The sequence below is a fragment of the Anser anser genome, assembly GCF_964211835.1.
Source record: "Anser anser genome assembly, chromosome: 5".
Lineage (NCBI taxonomy): Eukaryota > Metazoa > Chordata > Aves > Anseriformes > Anatidae > Anser > Anser anser.
This window is the reverse complement of record NC_139725.1, coordinates 66904723-66930972: the sequence shown is the minus strand read 5'-3', so window position 1 is coordinate 66930972 and position 26250 is coordinate 66904723. Positions and strand designations below refer to the sequence as shown.

Genomic DNA, 26250 nt, shown 5'->3' with positions numbered 1-26250 from the left:
CCCTGCCCTCCCAGCTGTGGTTCACACCGCTTCCCTTCCCCTGCAGCTCTCTCCTTTTCCTCTGTGGCAGGGAAAGGGAAATTTCTCATATTCTCTCCTCCCACCTTCCACCTGCTCAGTCATACCTGCTCATACCCTCTCTGATCTCCCATTTTGCTTTTGTTGCTCTTCTGCCATTCCCCTTTGCTCCTCCTCATTTTTTTTTGTTTCTTTCTTTGTTTTTGTTTTCCCCCCACCAAAATAACATGCTTTAATCCCTCTCATTCTAAAAATAATCCCATCCCCGATCCCATTTACCTTTCCAGCGATAATTCATCCTTCCTTCATCTGGAAACTAACTTACCAAAGCAAAATTTCTAAAACACTGCAGTATTGAAGACGTAGCAGACCCTCCCGGCTATGTTACATGATCATTACCGGAAGGGCAGTAGGAGCAAAGCAAGGTAAGGAAGCCATCCACCCTGTTACTCGGTGAGAAGCAAGGAAGCTGATTGGTGTGTGAATGAGAAATACAGGCTGTCTCACACCAGACAGGAGCACTGGTAAGCCAAACATCTGGGGTGCTTTTACCTTCAGCGATAATAAAAACAAATAACATGGTCCACGAAGGAATAGCAGGGAACTTACAACCCTAGAGCTTCTCTGGAAGTCTGGTAATTGCCTTTGGTCACCTGCAGAGACTGCTGGGATTCGTGGAGCTACAGACAGGGTAATCAAATGAGAAAGGCACATCACAGCTTTGGGCACACACCCAAACTTTCACAATGTTCCTAGGTAAATTAGAGCAAAAATGAACACTTCTTGGCTAAAGGCTGGTGAACTGTTTTGCACTGAGAATTGCTCTCCCAGAGAGGAGTCCAACCCTTGGAATCAAAGTATATAATTAAAATGCTTAAACAACCATTACAACAGAGGTGTGAACATGCTCCTATAATTATACAGCTGTTTGTTCATTAAAGAAAAAATTTAATGCAATTATAATATTTACAATTCCGCACACAAAAAAAAAAAAAGGAGAGAGAGAGAAAATAAGTTTTTAGCAAAAAAAACAGACTGTGCTGTCTCCTCTCCAAATTGGCCTTTAGGTATCAGGGCTTACAGAAAACTTTTACAAGGGGCAATCTACTCAGGGAGTTACCAGATTTTTCCTTGTTTGAATGATGCAATCCAGAGTTAAGAATAGAGCCGATGAGTGAAGGGTCCCTGATGACCTTTAAGATAACAGATTTGTCCCAGCCATGCAGTTCAAACTTCTAGGGGATAAGAAACCAGAGGGTAAAGGAGCCTTGGACAGGGTCCCGTGAAAGGGGAACTGGAGACGCACCAGCCTGCTGTGTCTGAGCCCTTTTCCAGACCAGCACACAGCTGAGTGCAATGGAGGGTGAGTGCTGCTCAAGCTCTCTCCCTTTTACCTGCTCCCTGAAGGCTGGCACCCTGAAATCAAAGAACTTTGCTCCTCTCTCCCCATGAAAACATGAGCAGAACAGCCCCCAGGACCGTGCACTACCAGGAGGTTAGACCAAGAGTGCAAAGTGCAGGCACAGAGAGGTGCGTGGACTAAAGCAGAAAAAAACGATACAAACTGTGAGCTGCAGAGAATAGAGAGGCACTGCAAGAGCGCTCCCCTCTCAAATGCAGCTGCAATTTTGCTGAAGGCACAGCAGTTTGGAGTAGGATAGCCTAGCCACTTGTTCATACAAGATCCAACCTCACTACAACCTGTTTTACAGAGTGTCAGAACACTTCATTGCTGAAAATGACAATGAAGTGGAACCGCCATAAGATCCAGAGTAAGTAAGTAGGAAAAGGGCAGATGATGGAAGAGCTTAGTTGTACAGAAAGGAGATTGAAGGGTGCAGTCACCCATCCTGGAGGAACTCTTTCTGAGAGTCATCAGTCAAACACACAGCTGCCTGCAGGGCGCTGATTTGGAGGAGTCCTCTCCAGACTCAGAGATGACCACTGCTCATAAATCACTGAGAATTGCTTTACTGGGGCTCAGCCTTTCAGCACAGCCATTTTCAAGGCTAACAGCATGCACATCAAAGCATGAAAGTGCTGCCGCCTGCCTCCTCAGATACTGGCCAGTCTTGGCTGCAGGTAGGTGTCTGCAAACACCACCTGCCCCTTCTGCCCACATGGGGCTGGGACAGAGGCTGGTGCAAACAGCCTCAGGTCTGAGTCCATAGGATCATTAGCGTGTCAGGGTTAGAGCTAGGTGACAATGCTTTTATTCTCATTCGGTATCCATCCCCAGGCTTCTCTTCAGCTTCATTAGAGTTTTTATTGAAACAGAATGGACCTTTTTTTCTGTTTATAAGACTCAGTTTCAAAACCTAGTCTTTAAGCAAATATTGGAACTTTTCATTTCAACTCTCTAAAGAAACATTAACTCTTTTGGATTTTCCCCTTATTTTTAGAAGCAAGCTGTTTAGAAGCAAGCAAACAGTACAATACAAGCTATTTGGAAGAAAATTAACTCTATCCCAGCCAAAACCAGGACGTAAACTCATTGCTGTATTTGATCTGAATTTACACACAATTTCAGTGCACCTGAGTTTGTGTTTTTGTAATTAATGAATTATTTCATAAAACATTTAGACCAGATATTACCAGGAGATATAGGAATGTTATAGTCACTCAAAACACAGTGCTTATAGAGTGCTTTTGATTAAATCTTTGCAGCCACTGTTAAGCTACAAGATTTTGTGGAGGTGGAGGAGGGAAAGGTTTCCACACAGGACAAAGACTATCTGATGTTTATGCTCATCAGGGTTATCAGCTCAATTCGAGGGTAAGAAACATAACTGTGATCTACTGGTGATGCAGACATCAAATGCTGCTCAGTGTTATCACCAGTGTGAGAACTAAGCACAGTGAGGAGTTGATCCTGCACAGCTGGGAAATTCCTTCTGTCAGGGAAGGAGAGAAGATAATGAAGACTCAGGCAGGGTTAACATAGCTGATTAGAGGGGTTTAGGTTTAATGCCTAACACCACTTTTGAAGCAGATGGCTGAACCATGCCCTAATTTACCAAGCTGGCTTAAAGGCAAGAGAGGAAAAGGGGCTTCCTGGATGCTTCTCCTTGGTTTCGCACAGTGAAAAATAGCCAGACTAGCACTCCATCTTGCTCAGTCTCCTGACATCAGACATCATCTAGGAGGTGCAAATAATGAGAAAGTATGTTTAGATAGTGAACATATTAAATGTAATTGGCAGAGGTGAAGAGACAGAGAAATGTGAATAAGTCATCAGTACTCGTCACCAGTCCTTTTTTTTTTTAACGGTGTGGATTGGTATAAAATAAACTATTACCTAGAAACTGCAGGGCAAACTGAGGAAAAGCTGGGGCAGTTATGGTATTTAACTTTGTTCTAATAGTAGTTACTAATGGAAAAGTGAAATTAATTGCACAATAAAGGCTGTGTTTGACTTAGATGAAGTGGGTGTAGCTAAAGTGTCTCTAGTACATCATTCAGACCTGAGCACATAGTAACAGGAAATCAATTAATCTCCACCAACATTTGTTCTTTCTAGTGTGAAACTGTTTTAATTAACTTATTGTGAGTGGTCAGTCACTGCTCACTCTGGAAGAACCTAACAGACTTAATGAAGCACCATTCTTTCTAAATTTATGTTGGAAAAGTGACAATGACAGATTTTGAAGCTGAATTAATTGGCATATGTGATCAATTAATGGAATACCTTCCTCATCCCAATTATTTAACTCCTGTCTGGTTATTTTTCCCAATTAGGCAGTAATCTTCTGGCTTAGGCTATGAGTCCAGGAGCAAGCATACCATTGTCACTTGACAAAAAACAATTTGTACACAGGAGAATTGCTTTAGCACAGGTCATAGCCATCTAGTATTCATTTGGTACTTTCTATAGTCATTAAAGTGTTTGAAATGAATAAAAGGTATGCACAGCTCAGGGCAGGTCATTCACTGAAGACAAAATGGGGTAGCAGAGTGCCCAGTGTTATTCCTCTTAGCTCAACAGAGAAGCTGTGCACTGGGTAGGTGATGGGTGTCCCTGTCAGCTGCAAAAAACACACTTGTTCTTTTCCAGGAAGAAGTCAGCATATGGAAAGGAAAATTGAAGTGAAATGCATGGAGTCTCAAATAAAAAACAACAACAACAAACAAACAAATGAAAAAAAAAAGCAACCAACCAACCAAAAACAAAAAATGAAAAACCCTGAAACGCCACAACCATGGGGCCATGTCTGTTGGACACTATTTGAAGCTTCATACTAATCTGAGCAATTGCAGCCATAGACTACCTGGGCAAAGAGCGAAGCTGCTCCTGACTGCACTTGTTTTCTCTGGCATCACTTTTCTCGAGTATTTCCAAACACCACTGAGTTTTGTGGTCTCATACAGACATGACTTTGGTACCTAAATAGAAGACAAGTCCAGCTTTGGCTCGTTGCTCCACAGCCCACAACAAAATGGCTGTGGAAGAGACCAGAGGGGGAGGAAGACCAAGTAAGCTCATCCTCTCATTTTGCAATTATGAGATGCCAGTAAAGCCTCGGTGCTCTGCTAGGCAATGGAGCTGCCAAACACACCAGAGCTAGCATCTGCTTGACAGACTTGCCCTGGGGCATACGGGCATGACATCAGTAAGTTAATGAGCAGAGAAAGGGGGATTACTTTGGAACACCTGTTCCACACTAATACCTTTCCATTTTACCAGTACTCATTGCTTTTGGCTGCATCACCTGCAGGAGTTGCCTTGTTCCCAGCTGAGCCAAAGTCTCACCACGGTGAAAGATGATAGGACTCTAATTAAAAACACATAAACCATTTCACCAAAGCTGGCATAAACAGAGTGATGGTGACACACACAGATTAGAAAGAGAGCCCAAGCATTTGGGTGCCAGGCTGTTCTCTAGGAGTCATGGATATTGTCACTGGTGGGCAGCTCCGTCTGGACCCTCCTGGAGCACTAGGCAGAGATTACTCACAAGCGCTAATTGGAGGCCACAGTTAAACAGTTAAAGTCTGGAGATTCAGAAATTAGGTGGCTTTTCTAAGCAGGAGCTCAGATAATCATCACCATGATTATGATGTTGACAGTAGGAGTGCCACAGAGCCTCCCCAACTCAGGGAGAGGCAGGTGTGCCTGGAGCTTTTTTGTGCCTTTCCAATGATACCTCTCTCTCTCCTTCAGAAAAATGTAATAGTCCAAGCCTGTACTGACAAGGTTCTTCAGCCTTATCTTGCATGAGTTATTACTGTTCGGGAGGTCTGTGCCGGGAGAACAAAATTCTGAATAATTCAGCCCCCAACAGTCACAGGCATCCCCTAGCTCCCAGACTGCCTTCCCCCAAGGTAAGTTGGTATTTCCAAGTGTTTATGGTTAAGAACCAGAGAAAATGATCTGGGTTTTTCATGCAAGAGGAAGTTATCAGAAGAGATAGGAAAAGCTGCAGCAATACAGAACAAAATGCATTAACCTTTTCAACAGAGAACTTAGCAGTGGCAAAATCACAGATGTAGGAGTATTTTTATGAAAAGTCAATGCTGTGGTTTTTTGTAGTGACTTGTTCTGAGGATGATATCTGTACATGATGCAAAGTTAAAGACCTTATCCTGTTGATTCATACAAGCAACAGGAAAGGAAATTAGTAGTTAAGAACTTTATAAAGATTACTGAAGACAGGGAGATAATGCAGATTTCTTTTTTTTTTTTTTTTAAGCTTGCCTAAAGGTTAATTAAAATATTGATAAAGCAAGGTGTTTTTTTTTTTTTTTGTGTGTGTGTGTGTGTGCGTAAATAAAAAGATATTTAGTGACAACCACTGAGTATTAGTACTGTGGACACGACATGGGGATAGGGAAGGAGCAAAGCAGAGCTTCGATTCTCAGCAGATTTTATTACTGTGGGTCACAGGTAGTGCTGCAGAAGACAAGGGGCAGGAGAGGGTCAGGGGTGCTCAGGGGACAGAAACTGAGGCTGCCATCCCGGGGGTGTTCCTAGTTCTGCGGCCCTGTGCCCCCCTCCCAGTCTGTGCCCTGGCACCCCGGGCTCAGCAGCGAGGCGGGGAGTTGTGCTCGCACCCGTGAGCTGCTCTGCCAGCAGGGTCGAGGGCACAGGAGCACAGGGCAGTTGGGCCGCTTCCACGAAGGGCTCGTGATGGCGAATGGAGCCCAGTCCCAGCAAGGCGTGGTGCTGCTATGGCGAACACACACTAAAAATAATGGGACATATGTTAATCTTTGTCGTGTCTCAGATTTCCTTCTTCTCTTCTCAGAAGAAAAATGTATTTTCCATTGCTTATTTGCACGTTCATTTAAAAGTTTTAATCAAATGACTAAGAATGACTTTCATCCGTTTTGGTAGCTGCCATATTTCATCTTCAAATACAGAGTTCTTGTATGGTAACAACTGCAAATCCCATAATATTCTTACATCCCTATTTTCTACAGATGTATGCAACCAAGGAGGATAGGGGTCAGGAAAGCAACACTGCTCTCCGACCTGAAGCCAACATTACCCTTAGCATGGTGCTGCCAGGTTTGTTGTCCCATAGCTTGTGCCGGCTGTGGCCTCCTGGATCATCTGCTCAGAGCGTGACTCACAGCCTTCTGCTTCTGGACACGTAACCTGTGCTTCTGACACGTCTTTCTCTGTGCATGCCCTTACTTTGTGGCCGTAATTATATTCTCAGTTTCTCTCTTTAAGCTGCCTTTGACAAGTCATTTATATTTTGCCGGCTTTCATGAGCTTTTATAGAAAAAGAAAGTTGGCAGGCAATTCTCTGCTATCCTACATGTCTCTTCTTGTCTGTCTGATGATTGATTTCCAGTGGGAGTAAGTTTTGATATTTGAAAAGATACAGACTATTATTCTTGAACATTTGAGTTGTGTAATGGAAGTATCTGTCTGACAAACCCAGAAGGGTATCTGTGCAAAGAGTTCGAAGGCTTAAGGAAATTCTGGATCATGTATAAACCATTGTCCAATGCCTTGTTTCTCACATCGGACAGATAATGGAGAGAAGACAACAGAAGAGTATAGCCAAGGTAAGGAAAAAAGGGGTACAAATGGAATATTTCAAAAAAGTTGGGAGAAATACTAAATTCTGTGAAGACTGAAAAATATGTCAGAAAGTTGTATGAAGAGGACTGATCCTGACCTATATAACCAGGCAAGATCCCTACTGACAGAGTAAAAATGATGCTTCTGATCTGCAACTGGCATCAAAACTTTGGGCAGACAGAACTGGTTGAATACCGCTGAAAAGTGGGTAAAAAGAAGCACACAAAAACCAGTGGAGTCAGGGAACTCACCTTGGACATGTTGGCATCTCAGTCTGGGCCCAAGCTAAGGTTTGGGGATGGACAAACCAAGCTATGCCGCACCTGAGGACTGGACATTGGTGATTAACTTAGGGACAGAGCTCTGCCAGGAGAAATGTTAAGCATGGAGCCGGTCAGTGTCAGCAGAAAGCAGATTGCAGATACCCTTTGGGTTTGTTCCGAGGTGCACTGCTTGAAGGCTTGGCTCTGGCTTAGGAGCTCTGTGCTCAGGTCTCACACATGGCAGCTTGTTTTTCCTGAAAAACACACAAAGGTCGCTGCCTTGGTCATGGAAGCCTCCCTCCATACCTGATAACCTGAGTCAAGTAAACGGTTGGGCTAATATAACACTCACTTTATGAAAGTATATAGTTGAGGGTAAAGCACAAGAGATGATTTGAGTTTATGCTGTACCCTCCTTAAACAGCAAAATGTCTCTGAGTTCTTGAGAGATGTCTCCTTTTTGGAGCCATGTGGACAAACATATTTTTTTCTCTCTCATGGAGCTGAAGAAAGGACAACATCCTTGTGTCAAATGTGCAGCAAAGTACCACTCATACATGCAGGGAGACATCATTACAGACAGGCAAACTGTGCTTCCCCTGTGCAAAATTAATCCCGAAGTCTTGGTTTCACTTGCGACACTGGTGCCCTGTGCAATGTTGGCACAGTGGTGGCAAAGCCGTAAGTGGGGCTGTAACTGTGCGTGAGGGACCTAGACAGTGGTGTCCTGGAATAGCAGACAGGCAGTGATACTAGAAATTGCCTTGTTTTATGTTATTGAGGGAGAGATGGACAGCATGTGCTTTACTCCTGAAGTACTGTTCCCAGTCTGTACCTGATACTGTTTCTTGTGCAGCAAAGTCTGCCTTCCACCTTTTGTGAGGCATTAGGGCACTGAGCCAAATTTCAGAAGCAGCATGCCAATCACAACCATTCTCCTATCCACACCTTACTGTAAAAAGCTGTCCCATCGCAGCCTGACAAAGCTGTTGGCTGATGCACGTTCATCTTGCCCGCTCGTGCTGGCGTTCACCCAGAACAGGAGCGGCAGGTCCCATCTGCTCTGCCTCGTGCCGTGTGCGGGGTGCACCGCTGGCCCCTGCCTCCCCCGGGCAGCGCCTGCTGCGGGCAGGGCGTGGGGCAGGCACAGCACCCGCACGCTGCCCGGCACGGCCTCTGCTCCGTGGGTACTGCCGGCACGGGCACGGGCACAAGCGTGGGCACAGGCGCAGGCAGTGCTCATCGGGAGGGCAAAGCCTTGCTTCTGGGCACGGCTCGGCTCTCCTTGTTGTGATACTTGCAGGCGGAAACCCCCGCGCCAGGTTCTGGAGGCTGATGTTTCCCGTCCCAGCACTCACAGCTGCTGCACACTGTACCAGGAAAAAAACTTTGGGTGATGTCCAAGAAAATGCAAATTTTACCATTGTTTCTGGCAGGCTAGCATATAGTTTTTCACCATTGCTACTTCTGCTCGCATTTTCTCCTCCCAGATATTTGTTTTACATCCTCTTTCTCAGCCTCTGAGGCGCAGCTCTGCCCATCCGTCCCACCCAGACCAGGCGAGGATGAGCATCCCATGCTCGCTACCAATATATATAAATATATATTTTAGTTGAAAAAAATGTATTTAATTAAAATATATCCAAAATGTATGTATTATGCAGTTCATATCTATTTGATCCTTGTTTTAATTTACACCAGGAAAACTGATTTTTCAGTCAATCTAGTATTTATCTACAAAAGTGAGCGGGAGTTTTTCTGAAAGTGAGTCAGACAGAAAAACGTTTCCTAGAAAAGCAGGCCAGCTCCACTCCTGCCTCGCAGCACTTGGCCTCGCAGTCGTGCCCGTGCTAATAGAGCAGTGAACACGTCTGCTGCTATTCCCACCAGCCCACAGGTGTCTTGAGATGGAGGAGGGCGAGCGGGACTGGCTCCTGCAGCAAGGTGCTGCGTGCTGGGGGCACAGGGTGTGCAGGGTGTGCACACCTCTCTTGTGCTACTGCTGTTTGCCTAAGGGCAGTCTCTGGGCTGTATGTTGTGCTATAAATGCATGGGGATGGATCTCCATTTCTGCTGCAGGTTCAGGCCCACCCATGTCCACCCTGACCTGTAGGTGCAGGCGCTTTGCAGGGGCTGTCAGCCCTTCCAGGCATGGGTTTCTGCAGCTCAGTATGACAGGGTGGGCTGCCTGTCCCTGGAAATGGCGTGGTGGGCATGGCTGAGGAGACCTCTGGCCCTACACACGGCATGATCTGGAAGGGTGCGGTGTTGCCACGAGATGAACTGTTCTTGTTTCATGCTTCAAGGGACCCTGTGACTGAGCATTAAATTATAATGAACTAGATATTAGCTATCTTGGGAAATCACTCTGTAATTTGTTTGGAGATGTAAATAGCACATCCAAACCTCACAAACTGCATATTAAGCAATTAGAAGATAAGAGGCTTTTTGGGTTCCCATCTGTATCAATTCAGTGAAACAAAAACCTGGTGTAACCAAGGGTGAATCCATCTTGGGGCGCTTTGTGAAAAAGGGGTCTCTCCTGAACTTTGTATCATCATACCCAAGCATGTGTTTCCTTTGCTTAGCTACTTAGAGCAGATGTATTATTTCTAGGGGCTATTACTCATCACTGCATGCTAGTACATCTCATCAAATAATTGAATTCATTCATTTTATTTTTTAATTCTTCTTGCAAGAGTATTTGTCTACCGGTAATATCAGAGTGAGCTGTTATCCACCTACAAAAGGAGAGGTTTGTTTCTCTGGCTGCAGACAGATAGACAGGAATCTGTCAGTCCAACCAGGTGGCAGCATACACTGCTTGTCCCAATTGTTCTCCCACCTGAAGGTGCCAGGAGGGAAAGAGGCACCCAAGTGGGAATGTTTTGTGCCTCATGTACCTCCTGCTAGTTTTGTCCTTGCCGGGAGAGCACAGGACCCAAGCTGTACCTGTATATCCCCTTGGCCAAGGCACTGTGCTCATGCTCGGGTAGCTGGTGGCATTTAACCCGAGCCTGTGTCCTGCTGTGTGACAGCGTGGGCAGCGCCCGCAGCCAGCCATGCCTGCCTGTTCCCACCACAGCTGGGTGCCTGCTGGTGGGGATGGCCCAGCCTGTGGGGCTTGGTGCTCCCCGGGCCCCCCAGGCACCCACTGAGGACCCCCCACCCCTTCAGACCTCATGTCCCTGCACGGGCCATCCCTGCTGAACCTGCACAGCCCACTCGCCTGGGCAGCCAGCTCCTGTTGAAAGGCATTTAAATGCCTGGCACAGCTGGCTCATTTTCTCTTTTGAAGAACTGGAGGGCATTTTTTTGATCCTGTTTGCAGGGGGCTGTATATGTTTATGCATCTTTTACAATGGAGTAAACCAGCAACTGCGAGTAAGCCCACACTGAAGGCTGTGCCCATCACTCACCTGTGCAAGGCCTTGCTGTAAGGCTCGCACTTCAGCTTTTCTCTAGAAACTCGTTCCAAGCTTCGTTCAGCCCCGGATACAGGCATGGATCCAGCTTTAGGGATGGGAGTGGCAGCTGTCAGCCTCTGGGACCTCCTCAGGTGCACGGCGGCGATGTTCACTCAGCAGAAGGGCCACGGTGCTTTCTGCAGTGGGGCCCTTCTCCCACCGAGGTGAGGGATGGCTCCTGAGCAGCAGCAGTTTGCAGTCCCCACTGCAGCGCCTCGCCCGCCTGTGCTGGGGGGCTCACCCCTACAAGTCTGCTTTGCTCCAGAGCATAACTTTCTCAGCAGACTGTTCAGTCTTATAAAGAAAACTTGCAAATCCCCAGGAGTGAAAATGTGGGTTTGCAGAGGTTTCATTTTAGCACCCCAACTTCCATTTGTGGGGCAGAGCTCACCTGTGCAAGGCACAGTGCAGTCTTCCTTCGAGACAGGCAGAGCTGTACACCAGATATTTCTGGGTATTGCCTCTGCCACACTGCTGGTTAGCACCAAGAGAGGTGAAGAGGACAAGCCGTTTCCCCCCCCCACCCGAGAAGTCTGACATCTGCAGTCCTTGTGTGAAGGTCACAGCCTACCAAATCATCCCAGTCCCACCTACTGCCTCAGCCCCCTGCAGGGTTTGCAGGATGCTCAGCACTTGTGTGATCGCACCCTGCTGCATGTGAAGCCATACCACCCACTGCACATTCAGCTGGTGTTCTCATTTACCTATTTCCAAACTATCCCAAACCCACCCCACTCCAGCATCATAAAGCAGAACAGTTTTTTCCACAAAACCAGCCTTTGTTTTGATGAAATTCACAAAACAGAAGTTCTGAACTGTTCATAACATCTTCCCACAGTTCTTTGGCAACAAAGAAGAATCAAAGTCTATTTTTTTCATCTTCTTTTACATAATGCATTCATTAGTACCAGACCTTTCCACCATTCTTCAGTACCTTGCTTTTTCATTTGGAAGAGATTTGAGGAAACCTCCTTACCACATGGCTGCTCTCTCTTTTTGTTAATAATTAGTCTTAGAGAACTGTCAATATGTTCTTACCTTGTGCCTGGTCATAGAATCAACTCTGCTGCCCATGGGGTTTCTATTAATTTACTTTTTCCTGCTGCTTTTCATCCTACTGCTTGTGCAAGCTTTGAGTCTGCTCAGTCTATCAGCGATTGTTGATTATTTTTTAATGTCACCTCTACTCTTGCCAGCTGGGATGTGGCCCACAGTGACCCGCGGCATGGCCCTGGCGAGGTCCTAGCAAGCTCTGCCTCGTGCTCCCGTCATCCTGGCTGGCGGCACGGTGCCCTGCACCCGGGGCTAGCGGGGCTTCCAGGTCACACAGCCACAAAGGCAGGCACGGGAGGTGGACAAGTTCTGCTTCCGTTTCTCCTTTTTATCCTCCCCTGGATAGCTTTTGGTTTTTTAATTGTTTTGGCTTGACTTGTTTTGCCAGTGAGTGCCTGCCCTAAGCTTTACTAGTGAGACACACGGTAGTTTTAAAACATCTCCGTCTGAAACGGCAATGCTGCCCTGAATGTATCTCAGGGCTGGATTTGCCTTTTCTGTGACCACCTCACAGCACTGGCTTGCACTTATGCTGGCAGTTGTGGACCAGTGCTTCAGCAGTGTTGCTGCCCTCTCCCACCACCTTAGAAGACCTTACTGTCCCATACATACAAATTACATTTGTTTGTACATGTTGGTTTGAAATGCCTAGACATATGCTCATATGCTGGTTCTAGAGGTGAGTTACTGCATTTCTACTTATTTTTGATGTGGCACATTCATAAAACTTTCCTGGCTTTGCTGTCCTTTGATGAGCTCAAGAACAATTTAACTGCTTACATTTTAAATGCTTCTCAGATTTAACATATTGTTAAACCAAAGCTACTTGTTCTCAGCTCTGCTTAAGCATATTAACTTTTTCTTCTTTCTAATACTGAGCAGAATTTGGGAGATGGTACCTCCGTTCTTAGCACAGTGCCACTCAAGGCTGGGTCACCTCCAAGCACTTGGTGGGAGGTATTCTCTTCCTGGTAAGGGTACCTGTGGTCAAAATACTTTGTTACTTTTAAGTTCTCTCTTTGCTTTTATAGCCTGTGAGGTCCAAAATCCCCTGCTGATCTCATCACACTTGCTCCTCCTCAGCCACCTCTGACTTCTGGGGCTCTCCAGCACTGCAGCGTGTGCACTTGTCCGTGGCTGTGTGGGGGTGCACGCACACGTAACGAAACAGAGGGATGATTTGCCAGCATTGCATGTTTGCTGAGATCAGCTGCCAACAACTAAAAAGGATCAGGGGAACTAATTATGCTCCAATATTGTAATTGTTCAACAATTCAAAGTAATGGTATGAGAGCTGACTCCTAGTAACTGCTCATGACTCAGGAGTGGATGAGGTAAAACAAGGACTTTGAGAAATAGGCAGTGGCACAACTGCTAATGCTCAGACAGGAGATCTGGGGAAATCGTTATCACAGCAAGCTAGACGGGCAGCTGATCATCTCTGTTGCAATTGGTCTCTGCAAATATGGCATGTTGGGTCCAAAAACCCCATTTTACATTATACCAGCACTGTTGCTTTTGGAGGAGGATTTAGGTTTGAGGTTACTGCTTGTGCTTGCTGTGGTTCCATGCGGTTAACATGCTCCCCTGTGGTTAATACACTACTCCTCCGTATTTTTAACACTGTTATTTTCTAAGAGAAGTTTGCTTAGGGCAGGAGCGGTGGTGAGCAGCCACGAGGGAGAGGGCAGCTCCTGCTGGAGCTGGGCCGGGGCAGGCAGGGGCGCGGGGACACGTCCCCTACACCCTGCATCCCTGCCCCAGGGAGCTGCTCCCTGAGCCACGGCACCCTGCCATCGGCAGCATGCAGAGCGTCTCTGCCCCCACGTACTTTGTATTTGTAACTGCACAAAAGAGCAAAATATGTCCCCATCAGAATGTGCATTTCCCTCTGTGTCTGGAAAAGAACAAATTAAGATCTTTTCATGGAAATTAAGGCTTCATCACTCAATTGCACTAATGCCTTAACTACTCAGCGTTTGTGTGGAGAAATGGCACCAGGGACAGGGAGTTGATAGCGAAGCTGACATGCCCATTAACACATTGCATGCGTAATGCAGACAAACATGCTCTGTGGTGGAGCAGCCTGGTAACCTGTGACAAGGAAACTGGGGTGAGAAAAAAAAAGAAAATCTGAGGAACAACTGCATTGTGCATCTACGGATTTGGCAGAGTTGGGACGCTTCCTGGGTCAAGTTGTCTGCAAATTACACAGCAAGTGCTGTTATTTTTGTCTTATTGACAGCCTGAATAATGCAGCACTAGAGCCACAGGAAACTCTTTAGAAGGGTTCGTGCTGTGTTTGGGAAGCAGAAAATGCTTTTCTTTCCAGAATGACCTGAGATAGACTGTCCATCCATCTCCTCACAGCAGGGGGTCTCTGACTGAGGCTGGTGCCCTCACTTCTCTGTTTCTATCCCCACTTCCCCTCCATCCCCCCAGCCCCACATCCACAGGGCAGGCAGTCCCATGGCTGCACCCATGTCCACGGCTGCTCCAGGCAGGTAGGGCTCTCTGTAAATCCCTGGGTGACAGCAGAGCTGTCTTACTGTCTTACAGAGCTCTTACTGCTGCTGGCACCAGCTCTTGTTGCTTCTTGGGTTCAGTGATGTGCACTGCAGCCCTTTTGTTTTGCAGGGGGGCTCAAGGCACCCTGGCCCCTCAGCTCCACGTTTTTCACCAGTGCTGTTAAGGTGCAGTCTCAAGCCTGGAAGGAATCACAGAACTCAGACGAGTCAAGGCTTCTGTGGGCGATGCGCGGCTGCTCCTCGGGAACCAGGAGACAGCTCTCCTTGGAGCACCTCCATCTGCACTTCTGAGGTTGCCTTATTCTGGGGGGGAGCTGATTTTTTTTGGAGGGAGAAAACTTGCTGCCCGATAACTGTAACTGACAGAATTTGAACCTTTACTTTGGTTGAAGAGTCCAAAGCAGCCCAGGGGAAGCTGGTGGGGGATGAGGTGTCTGCAGGCTGTGGGTGCCCTGCGTATCCCATGGGCTCCGGATGGACCAGCTCCCCCCGGCAGGGCCTTCTGCTCACACATCGCTGCTTCTGCACGGGGCAGGGATGGAGCTGCATGCTTCACCTGTGTGCCTGAGCATGGTGGGGGTGGAGTGGAAGAATGGCCTCATTTTTATTTTATTAAGGCACCTTCTGTCAAATAGGAAACCAAACGAGGCATTTGGATAATGCCCTTGATAAAACGCTTTAACTTTTGGTTAGCCCTGAAGTGGTCAGGCAGTTGGACTTGAACTTCGTAGGTCCTTTCCAAATGAACTATTCTAATTCTAAAACAACAGACTTTTGGCTCGCCAGTATTAGTCTGCCATACAGGTACCTCCCCTCATGGTGTGTCACTCTAGTTGCTATATAAAATACTAAGTACTGAAGAACACTGAAGTCTCCTCTCAGCAAGGCAGTTCTGTTCTCTCTCACTTCTCTCTTCTGTAATAGCTTGCTGTGTCCTTGCTTTTAAGAGGGAGAGTGACAGATCCACTATTATAACCAATATTAACTCAAACATACAGTGAAAATAAAAGTGTTTTCTTCCCTGGATTTCTGCAACACCAAATTCTCCTTGGGGCATATAAAATGCACACACAGTGCTGCACATGCAGTGCTCAGCTACAGGCCTATGGGGCTTAAAGTCACCTTTGTCAAAAATCAAAATATCAAAACAAAATATTTTCTAATAAAAATATATATTAGAAAATGATAATCTCTTATAATATTCCTCTGAAAAAGTAAAACTTGAGTAGAAGTAGTAAGAATGTTTCAAAATGGGACATCTGGATTGTTTCAAGTTCTACCTACTGACTTGCAAGGCAGACGTGTGCCTGGTATAAATTAAAATTGACAAAATGAAAAAAACAGGAGAAGATTGAGACTGTATCAGATTTCCATTTTAATTAGTCGTTTTGATCATTGCCATTTACAATGTAGATTGCAAAGGATTTTCTGATCTTCTTGATGAGAGGTTTTTAATCTCCAAGGCATTTCGTAGGGCTGCTTGAAACAAATCAGACTGAACACGTTGATGGAGTTGTCCCTTAATTTTCTCAGAGCTCTCGCTGCTGTTGTGGTAACATCTGCCTGCAGGGTCATATGTGCCGTGTGTTGCAGGCAGCAGCCCTGTTGCAGTGCACCTAGGCTGAGCTGGAGTCCTGTGCGGGATTTGTGTCTGAAGGGCTACGTGAAGGCAGAGCTGGAGTGGCTGCCTTCCCTCCTTGTTTCATGATGGCTTGAAACTCACATTCACAAATTATTTGCATCTCCAGGCACTGAAAATCCTTTAAAAATCCGTGGGCTTGGCAGCTTGCGGGGCTAACTGCAATGGGGACCTGAATGTGGCATTGTTACTCTGGTAATTACTATTTCATATATGCCATCATTAGACGGTATAGGGTACATAAAACTATTTTTAAATGTTATCTGTAAATCCTCAAAAAATTAGTCTGCTTTTAAGGAGGTTCTATGGGTCCACATGCTGGTCCAAGGGTATTTATCATTTCCATAAGATTCTAAAGAAGGAGGACGAGGGAGCTGAGTGGACAGACTGTAAACCCGTGCACGTCTCAGGTCAAGCAGCTGAGATACAGGGATCTGTGGAGAATGAACCGCGTAACCGGCGTTTCATAGTGAATTGCACAAACACGACTTAATCTCCAAAACACAGACTGTAAACCCAGGATTTTCAGAGTCAGTTTTTGGGGGGGGGGGGTATGGAACCCCCCTGCAGCGGGGAAAATGACAAGTAAGAAATCCATCTCGCGCCTACCGGCTGCTGCGGGGTCACGTCCACTGACCCCACACCCGCAGGGACACAGCCGCCTTGCTCCGGGTGCTGCCCCCCGACGCGGGCCCTCCCTCTGGGCCCTGCCCCCCCCACGGCGACACCCGGGGCCGGGGGCACCCCGCGGCCCCCTGCCCAGCGAGGCAGCGGCGCTTTTTAAAACGCTTTTTTTTTTTTTTAACGCTTGCAGTTGTTGTGGGAGAAGCGGCACCGTGTGTGCCCCGCACGTGGCGACCACGAGTGCTTTCTGAACGGGCTGGGCTGCGGGGCTGACTCCTTTTAGCTACTAGACAGAGTAAAATAAAGCAAATTAACCAATTACAAAGACTTAGCGGGCTTTTAGTTCCAGTAGTGCTGACGACTGTCTGCTTATCTTTGCACAGAAAGGTTTTTGTAACGGTAATGAGGCATTACCTTGCCATGGGGGCCCGCAACAAAAAATGGTTTTCCCGCTGTTCTCAAACCTCGATCATCATTCCCTGTGGATTGCTTTGTTGTGGCTGTGGAAATGGCAGGAAATTCACCTGATTTCCCGGATTTGTAGCCATCATTTCTGCTTTCAAGCGACTTGGGAGACGCCTCACAGCCAGCGTGCATTTTACTGGTCGTGTGGGAGGATTATGGTGATCAGAGGTCTCTGCTACTCCTCTACAGAGCAGCTAAGCACAAGCTGGCACTGCAGGGTTTGTTTTCACAATGTAACGTGATGAAAGCTTGAACGATTTTCTTCCTTTTTGAGGACCTGCAATTTTAATTGTATGGGTGCTTTTATTTCACTGCCCAGAGCTACCACTGAGGCTGGTAACTTATTACAACTCCGAAAGCAGACCAGACATTAATGTGGACAGTAATGAAACGAGACCAGAGGTGTATGAAGGTGATAATGCATCCTGCCTCCAGAGGTGTCGTCCAGCACTGGAGACGAGAGGGCTGGAAGTCACAGGCTCTTCCAAGCGGTGGCTGTGTGGGAAGCCTGGGGGCTGCTTCTCAGCTGGGCGCTGCAGCTGCAGTGCCTGGCCGCCCCTCACCTCCTGGCTCTAGCGCAGAACTGCCTGTGCTGTGCAGCCCCGCAGCGCTGCAGAAGGGAGGGCAGGGGTGACCTGCAGGCACCGGTTTGCCCCAGGGCATCATTTCTATCTTGGCCATGGGTGAGCCCTGCTCCTGCAGACTTGCAGCCTTTAGCTCGCTTTACCCTCACAAGCGCCCCTGCAAGCTGGCAGGAAGTTCAGACAAAGATGCCAAATCCAAAGCGAGGATGGAAGTGCTGCCTGGCTGCCACCTCTCACCTGGACCCATGGCCACAATTTCATGCTGTCTCCTGACCTATGATCTGAGTGGGAAAATCCTTCTTGAACTTCCTCATGTTTGTTGCAGTTCTCTGTAGCTGGGAAGGCTCAGAGCAGTGCACACCACTCACAACTCAAAACTATTCCAATTGCCTTTGCATTCTTGTGCTCATATTTCATGTACAAAAAGCCAAGCTCTGCACACAGAAGATTATCTTTATCCATGCAAAATTGTTTCTCTAAGAGGAGGAGTGGGGAGCCCTGCGCTGCCAGGGTGCGGTGGGCACAGACTGCTGCAGACCTGGAGAGGGGATACCCCAAGGTACACTCATCCTCCTGGAGCCAGTACATTTTGAGAGAACCAGAGGGAAGGTTTGGTTTTACTGAGACTGACAGGTCCAGCAAAGATAAACAGATGCACAGAAGTGTTCAGAGAGATACAGTGTCACATCCAAACACAGAGAAAGATGCTGTTAGAGATCTCATTAGCATACTCTGCTTTGTTTTTCACTAATCAAGTCACTGTGAATAATGTTGCTTATGATTGTATTTGATTGTATTAGTGTTATGGGTTTGAAAGGTCCATATTTTTTTAATCTGCAGAAAGCAGCAGCATTATTGCTGAACTATATTTAGAGAATTTTGCAGATAGCATGCTCTGTCCTTTTGCTGCTTCATTATAATAAGATTTTACGTATAGACCCCCAAGGAAAGTGAAATGCACCCTACACAGGTGGCTGTTATGTAGGTTTGCACGATGAGCAGGTCCGTTTTCTGAGTCATAAGTCATTTCACACCTTCCTACTGCCTGCCAAACAGCCAACGGTGATTCCATGCCAGAATACTGCCCCCACGGGTGTTGCTACGACTCCTGGCACTGTGGTAGAAACTTGAGGCCAGACCTGGCCAAAGCCCAGGGCCCTCTGGGCAGCCTGTGGCCTCTGGTTGCACCACTTGCCAGTCCAAAATCGGTGCCCTGTAAGAAATCTGCTGTTTAGATCTGGTTTATGATCCAGACAAAGGGTGAAACACTGGATTGCAATATTAATTGACCCTGAAGATCTGTTATACTATGTGTCTGAAAAGAATTTTTATAAAGGCCAATACTCCATTTCTTCTACTGAACATATTAAACTACACATGTCCCACATCAGACAAGTCTTTAACTGAAAAGTGGTGAATACTACCAATTTTGAGGCAAAAACATATCCCGCTACTTTAGATGTGTAATTAACAGAGCCTGCTGTTTGCAGCACCATGAACCAGCACAGAAAGTGCGAGCAGGGTGAGGCAGCCTGCCCCCCCGCAGCTCCACACCAAGCCGTGCCACGGCCCCGCTGGGGAGGGAGAGGTGGCAGCGCTCCTGCTCACCCCGGGGGTGTTGGGAATTCACAGTCCCTCGTCTAGGGATCACTCAGGCCAGGTCAATAATGCAAGGGAGAAGGGAAAAACAACATGTTTTTGGTGTGGTTTCCAACTGTTTTATTAGACCCAAACCTCTCCAGACATTTTCAAAGTCAGAAGAAGGACATAAGGGTTTGTGTGCTGCCACCTCCTACAACCCTAAGGAAGATTATGAGAAACTCCTCTCGGTCCAGCCTTTGCCAGGCGTTGTCAGCAATCATTGAGAAATGCTGTCAGTAACCACACAGAAAATAACCCTGCTCTTGTTTTCATATCACCATCATAGCAAATTGCACTTTTGGCTTGGTATTTTTGGATCCCTAAAATAAAATTAGGCAGGGTTGAAAGGGAAATACACCCATAATCTACACACTCACTGATGAAGGAAAAGATAACACTCACCTCCATCATGCCGTGACTTCAGTGTTGCTAAATAAAACCCAGTGGTGCTACTGTAGTTTAAAGCCTCATAGACAAAATTGCATTTTGTAACTCACACACCTTGCCTGCACTTACAATATATCAAAATGAGTAGAAGATGTTTTCTGCTCCAGTGATAAAAAGTGATTTATCTGTCAAGCCTGAAGTTATAATTACAGGTGAAAACCATGTAAATGTGGAAAGTAGATTTCCATGTAACTTTAAACCTCAGCTGCGGTCCTTTGAGGCCACAGAGGTTTTAAGGCCACCATGCAGCACCACTGCAACCACTAGCGAGATTTATGGGCAGCTGCTCTCTTTCCAAGTGCTTTCCCAGAAAGGGGAGCAAGCTGGGACCTGGCAGCCCACCTGAGTCACTGGGGCACAGCCAGAGCCCGGGGGGGTTCCCGGCAAGTGACACCGGCTCCGCGATCTGGGAGAGGAGCTGGGGAGCATCGCTGCAGAGACCAGGGAGACCCAAGGTCAGGTAAGCTCCCCATCACCCCACGTCGTCATTTCTGCACTGGTGTTCTCCATAGAGGAACCAATTTTGCTGAAAAAAAAAAAGAACATCAACAAATTCCATCTTTCTTCCCTCATAGCTTCTTTGGGAATTACCTATTCTTTTTGCATTAGAAAAGACTCTTAAAGCATAAAAAGTCACCTCACTGGCAGCACGTCCCACAGTGGGAGTGAGTGCTGGCTGCACAGGAGGCATGGGCAGAAGGAATTACTGGTTTAGGATAAAATGAAGGCACTTCACTGAAGGCAGTTACGGAGCCTCTCTGCCTTAGGCGCTCCCTTGTAGTAGCGCTGTCCTGCTTTGTGGATGGAGAGGAAACCTGTCAGCGAGTGAGATGTTGCCTAGCTCTTCAGCTGAGCATACACCTGTGCACATCTGCACACACACACAGAACGCACGTTTTCTCCAGTGAATCCTGAAGAAGAGTTTAGAATAGGATTTTGAGCATAGGCTGTTGTTATGCATGTCGGCTGCAACACTTCCAAGGCACATGGGAAGAGTGGAAGGAGATACAGCGTGAAATGTTTCCGTGGTGGGTGATGGGATTTACTGGGGAAGAGTTTTTTTTTCTTTGCTTGCTAAGTTTTTAGAAATACCAGTGACATTGATCCAAACAGGAGCTTTTTATAATCCTTTGGAGGTTACAAGCCTGCAGTCTTCTGTTGTGAATTATCTCATGGGCTCTACTAGAACAGGTAAAGGGATTGCTCCTAGTACATCCACTAGCACCCAGCAGGACAAAAATATCCTGGAGTTAATTATGGATTTAATAACAAGGAATTACCAACAATTCCATCATCTTCACTCAGGCTCACGAACAGTATTGTGCGGATGCAGGGAGGCTGACTGGCCGGCGGCACACCCCGAGTGGCACTGGCAGCCAGCACACCCTGCTGGTACGGGCTTTGTGTGCTGCCCAGAGGATGGATCGATGGACACCAAGCTCTGTAGGGTCAGCAGCAAAATACCCATCTTGGGCCCTGAATTAGGCAAACAGATAGCCTGTGCCACCTAACTATGACTGCCAGCAGCTGTGAAAATATTTGTATGGCAAACAACAGCTGAAGGGAGAAGGAAAAAGAAGCACTAAATGGCCCAGCCTCCATTTCAAGAAAGGTGGCAGGGACAAGCAGGACCAGAACAGTAGAGCATCATGTCCAGCAATGGTGCTGTCTTCATTCAGTCCATGGTCAGCTAAGGAGCTGGCTCTTACACCACTGACAGACTAAGAAATTACTAAACTCATTCCTACTTATGGCCCGTCAAAGAGCTAATAGGACAAACAACCATTGAAACGGTACACTGTATTAAAAGAGTGTGCAAGCCTGCATTAAGTGCTGTTGGTAAAGGACTGCAGACCATGTCCATGGAGTGTCCTGCCTTAACGTGAATTGTGTGTCAGCGTAGGTCTTCCCTGGGGCTGCCCTGAGACCCAGAGTCGTACCTAATGGCAACCTTGGGCAAAGGAATAACAGTCTGAGTGTCTGACAGCCTGTTTGCAAGACTCCAGCCGATACTTTTGTGCTGAGTAAATTAAAAAGTTTTACTCTGGTTCCCCCACAAAGAGCAGATAAGAAGCCAAAAGACAAATAAGAAGCACAGTCAGAACAGTAAACATTTGCTTTAAGGAGTGGGAACCATGGTTAAGTTTCTAGACCATGAAGCTACAGGCTTCCTCAAATTAAATTAATTTAATGGTTTATACATTTGCTCCATAGAGATGTGGGTACTGAAAAGTGCATCTCCAGACAAGTGCAGGAAGATCTGGCAGGTACTCCTGCCTCCCCGCAGAAAGAAGCCCTCTGCAGAGGGGTAGGGAGGAGAGGGCTGCAGGTACTGGTGCCACATCTGCACTGGGGACAGCTGGGGGGACAGGAGGAGGGACAGGGATGTGGGAGGAAAATCTCCCCGAGCGACCAGTGTGCCAGCTTCAGCTCTAGATGAGGGCTCTGTCCCTTCTTAACCAAAAACTGCCTGTATTGCCATTCTTCAAATTACTTTTCACTCATTTGGCCAAGCCCTAATTCATTTCTGTCAAATATTTTTTCCTAGTGTCAAAAGCACAGTTCTTATTACTCTGTTCCTCACATCCACTTTAGCTTAATGGCATCTGTAAATAATGAATTTGCATAATGAAAAGTATTTATGAAAACCAATTGCACTCTGTGTAGGTGACCTTGTGACTTCAAATAAGTTAATAACCTCTGAAGTACAGACAAGATAATACAGCGATGCATCACTGCTTCATTGGAAGAGGAGGGAGCTATCACTGCCAACACAGGTATGCAGACTGTCAGCTGTGGCGGGGTCAAAGAACTGATAATTGGATATGTGAGCTACATGCGCAAGCTCACCTTGCCTAATCTACTAGCTGAATACATAAGCCCCAAACACTGAAAACAGAAATTCACCAAACTCCCTGTAAGAGTAAGGGTTTAAATTTGCAAGTCACAGTCCGTAAGGGTGGCAACACCCTTCTGGGTCCTGGTGAGAGACACAGTCTGGGACCACAGAGCTGGGTCTGTGACTGTATATTCCCACTTGTCAGAAGGCGGTTAATTACAGTGGAAAACACCATGTTTCCAGCCAAGGTTCAGTGTTTATAGCAGCACAGTGACACAATGTGAAAGATGCAAGACATAAAAAAAAAAAAGTACTAATGGCAGGTGTCTGTTCCCCTGAACTGCTTAAATGTTAATCTGCCAGGAGAAATGTGCATCACCTTCATTAAACTAGTTGCTTCTCTGTGGGCTGGAGGAAATTGATGCTGAGCTTGCATCATAAAATTTCTCTAAGAAAGGTTTTACAGGAGGTGGCAGAAGTGTTGGCAAAACCACTGTGGGCAAGCTGCTCCATGGCTAAACGTGCTCCATGTGCCTCTTGTCCCTTGGCACCTCCGGTCCCTCAGGGCTTGTGCAGTGCAGGGCTGGCTCAGGGGAGCACCAGCAGCTCTGGGTCAAAGACGCACTGGCATCAAATGTACAGGGCAAGCCCTCCAGACAACTCGCATGTGCCATGCGGGCCCTGGACTCCACCTTTCTCTCTCTGGAGGATCTGCCATCTCTGTGGAAAACTTCCTGAAGTTCAGGGTCCTTGGGGATCCTCAACCAAGAGTTACTAGCACATAAATGGTCTTCATGAGATGGTGGGCTACTATCTTACAATAACAACGGGAAGTGGTTGAGCAAAAAGACTTAAATGTGCTGATTCTTAACAGTCTTTCTATTTTAAATGCAATCAACAAATTGTTCTTTCCAGTGAAGCAAGATGGAAGTACTAAGGAAACAGTAAATGTGCATTACTCGTGACACATAATTCACTGAACAATCCTGCAATTATTATTCTTTCTGACATGTCATAAATAATGTAGCAGAAGAAACAGGCCTGATTAAAGAAAAGGGATCTGCGTCGGGTTTGCTTATCAGCTCTGCCCAAAACAGGAAAAAGAAGAGCATTTTGGATGTGGAGCCTCTGTGAGCCCTCCTCCGGCATCCCGGTGGTGCAGTGCAGCTAGCCCCCAGCGTGGCCCCCTGCCCCACACCTGCACGGGCTGGAGGGGCACTGCCCGCACCCGTACGGGTGCCTGGCACCCAGACCTTGTGGGCTGTGAACTGCTGGCACCAGCCTGCGAAGGGGAGCCCCCGGCCGGCCAGCCCTGCCCCTGCCGCAGCACCTGCTCACCCATGGGAACCGCTGATGAGGGAGATGATTTCTTGTGTCCTGTGATTTTCAGGGTGCACAGGAGCAGTCTCCACGAAATGGCCACAGTCCTGAACCAGCCTGCAAATGGGGACCGGGGGCAACAAGGCATCTGTTCTGGGCACCAATGGAAACACAGAGCCCAGGATTTTTACAATTTTGCAATATCTAGGAATAGACTGAAATTCACTCCTCAGGCAGAGATCTGCCAAGGAACCCAAACCATTAATGTATATGGGAAATAAACTGAAACATCCATCACAGCAATTAAAAGGAGCCCTTTTGCAGGATGGAGGCATCGAGGCCAGGCTGTGGATGAGCTGTGCTGGGTCCCTGCACCCAGGGCAGCCTGTCACTGGCAGGGGATGGCCTCTGTCACAGGTACTGGTCACTGGCCCTCACACTCCAAATGCAGCTCAAAGTTTACTGTGTTTCCACACAAGGAAAACTCCCCAAATTCCATGGTAACTGAAGGACACAACATGTTCAGAGTTTTATGGAAAGAATAGGTTAAAATTTGAATGAATTAGATGGAAGGTAAAAGAAAATTATCTAGAAGGAAAAGTTCAGGATATCAAACTAGTGACTCATTCTGGCAAAGAATTAAATGAAAAAATGCCACTCATTCTCTTCATCTTCTTTGTAAACAATTCCATGTTATAACATTCATATGGAGACCACCAAACCTCATCACATACAAAATGTCCTTCCCAATATCTATGACATTTTACTGAGATCATAACACAGGCTGAAAACTTTAGCTACTCAGCAAATACAATGTTTTTCTTTGCTGAAAATATATAGCTGGTAATAAATTACATCCTTGCCCTTACAGGTTACCTGGAACAGCTTAGTCAGTTCACCAGTGAGACTGTCAATTATTTTGCAAAATATCAGGCTTCTCTAAAAATCGCCATAAACTTTTCAGTTTTATAACATCAGATCCTGAAACTCATTTTTACCTCCTCAATTTTCCATTTGCCCATGAGAGCGCGGAGTTCCCGGATGACAGCAAGCTGTGGTAAATTAAATTTATCTCTTAGATATATATGTGCATGTTTAAGAGATAACCATTAATTCCAGCTGAAATAATTCTATAGATTCCTCTTGTATGCAAAGAAATTCACTCAGAAAGTTATCTCTCTCTAACCATATGATTTATATGTACAAATACAGATTTGTCAGAAGCTTCTGAACGTGGCTGTGTGCCAGCATCCAGCACACACTGTCTGAGCACGCAAATGGTGGAAAAATGGTACGTCTGCACAGGAATAAAATGACCCTCTACGATAACATGTACTAAAAACCCACTTTGAGAGAGCAACACAGTTGTACACCCGGTACCTTGCAGGGAGGGTGCACAGAAGCGTTGTTTTCTGCCAAAGCTGAGCGCGTAGTCCTCACTCAGTGGGCTCAATCCTGCACTGATAAAAATTTGTCTCAGGAATGCATTTGCAGTTTTTTCCTGGACTTCCCAGCCTTCTACTGCCCTGAGAAAGCGGCCAACCGTCCCTACGCTACTGCAGAGGCCCAAGCCACCTCCCCGCAGCACCCAGGTGTTTGGGGCGCGCAGGCCTCGCGCCCCCGTCCCCGGGAGGGCTTCGTGCCGCGGGCAGCAGCTCGGGCCCGGCCGGGCCCTGGGCAGAGGCCCCGCGCTGTGCTCCCGCTGCCACAGCGGCCGCAGGCCTGCCCCTGCGCCACGGCACCGCTTCCCCTGCCGGCACATCTGACCTGACGGCTGCCTTTAGCATCCAGCAGTGAGTGAAAGCGAAGTACCTCCAGAAACACACATTCCCATTAACCGTGTAGCTAAAGCGAATGACCCGAGGTTTATCCCAAGTCGCTACTTCTCTTTGCTCTAACCCGTCGGATAGCTGTGGCAATTCTGAGCACATAAGTGGGTGTACTGAGGTGACCTAAGCTGGAAACTGTATCGGCACCGCCCGATTGTCCTGTAAACCATTTATCTGTCAGCCTGGCAGAGGGCATACTTGACAGAGACAAGACAGAAAAGTGGTCAAAATCAAATCCATACAATATTATTCCATAAAAGAAAAAAAATAGAGGATGTATCTGTATTTGCTGCATACATACGCTTCTCTAACAATGCATTTCTGGACAAGGAACAGAGACACTTCAAGGAGTAACACTTTTTTTTTTTTTTTTGGTGTGTGTGTCTATGCTTTAAACTTACTATGTGATCATTTTTGCTGTGCTGCTTTTTTCATGTACTGTGAGAAACAGTGAAAAATAGTTCTCCATTTATCTTCTTTCCCCCTTTATTGAGTATTAT

General features: G+C 46.8%; 1 long non-coding RNA gene across 4 annotated transcripts; it reads left to right on the top strand.

The window, feature by feature from the left end:
• The first annotated feature begins 1088 nt into the window (after nucleotides 1-1088).
• LOC310900840 lies at nucleotides 1089-8467 on the top strand. Of its 4 annotated transcripts, XR_014585418.1 has the most exons (4): nucleotides 2635-3181; nucleotides 4073-4922; nucleotides 5180-5340; nucleotides 6439-8467. It is a non-coding gene; the product is annotated as an uncharacterized lncRNA (long non-coding RNA). The 4 variants fall into 4 exon arrangements; XR_014585417.1 differs by lacking the exon at nucleotides 2635-3181 and adding an exon at nucleotides 1089-2100 and having other exon boundaries at nucleotides 4073-5340; XR_014585419.1 differs by having other exon boundaries at nucleotides 4073-5340.
• The last annotated feature ends 17783 nt before the right edge of the window (nucleotides 8468-26250 follow it).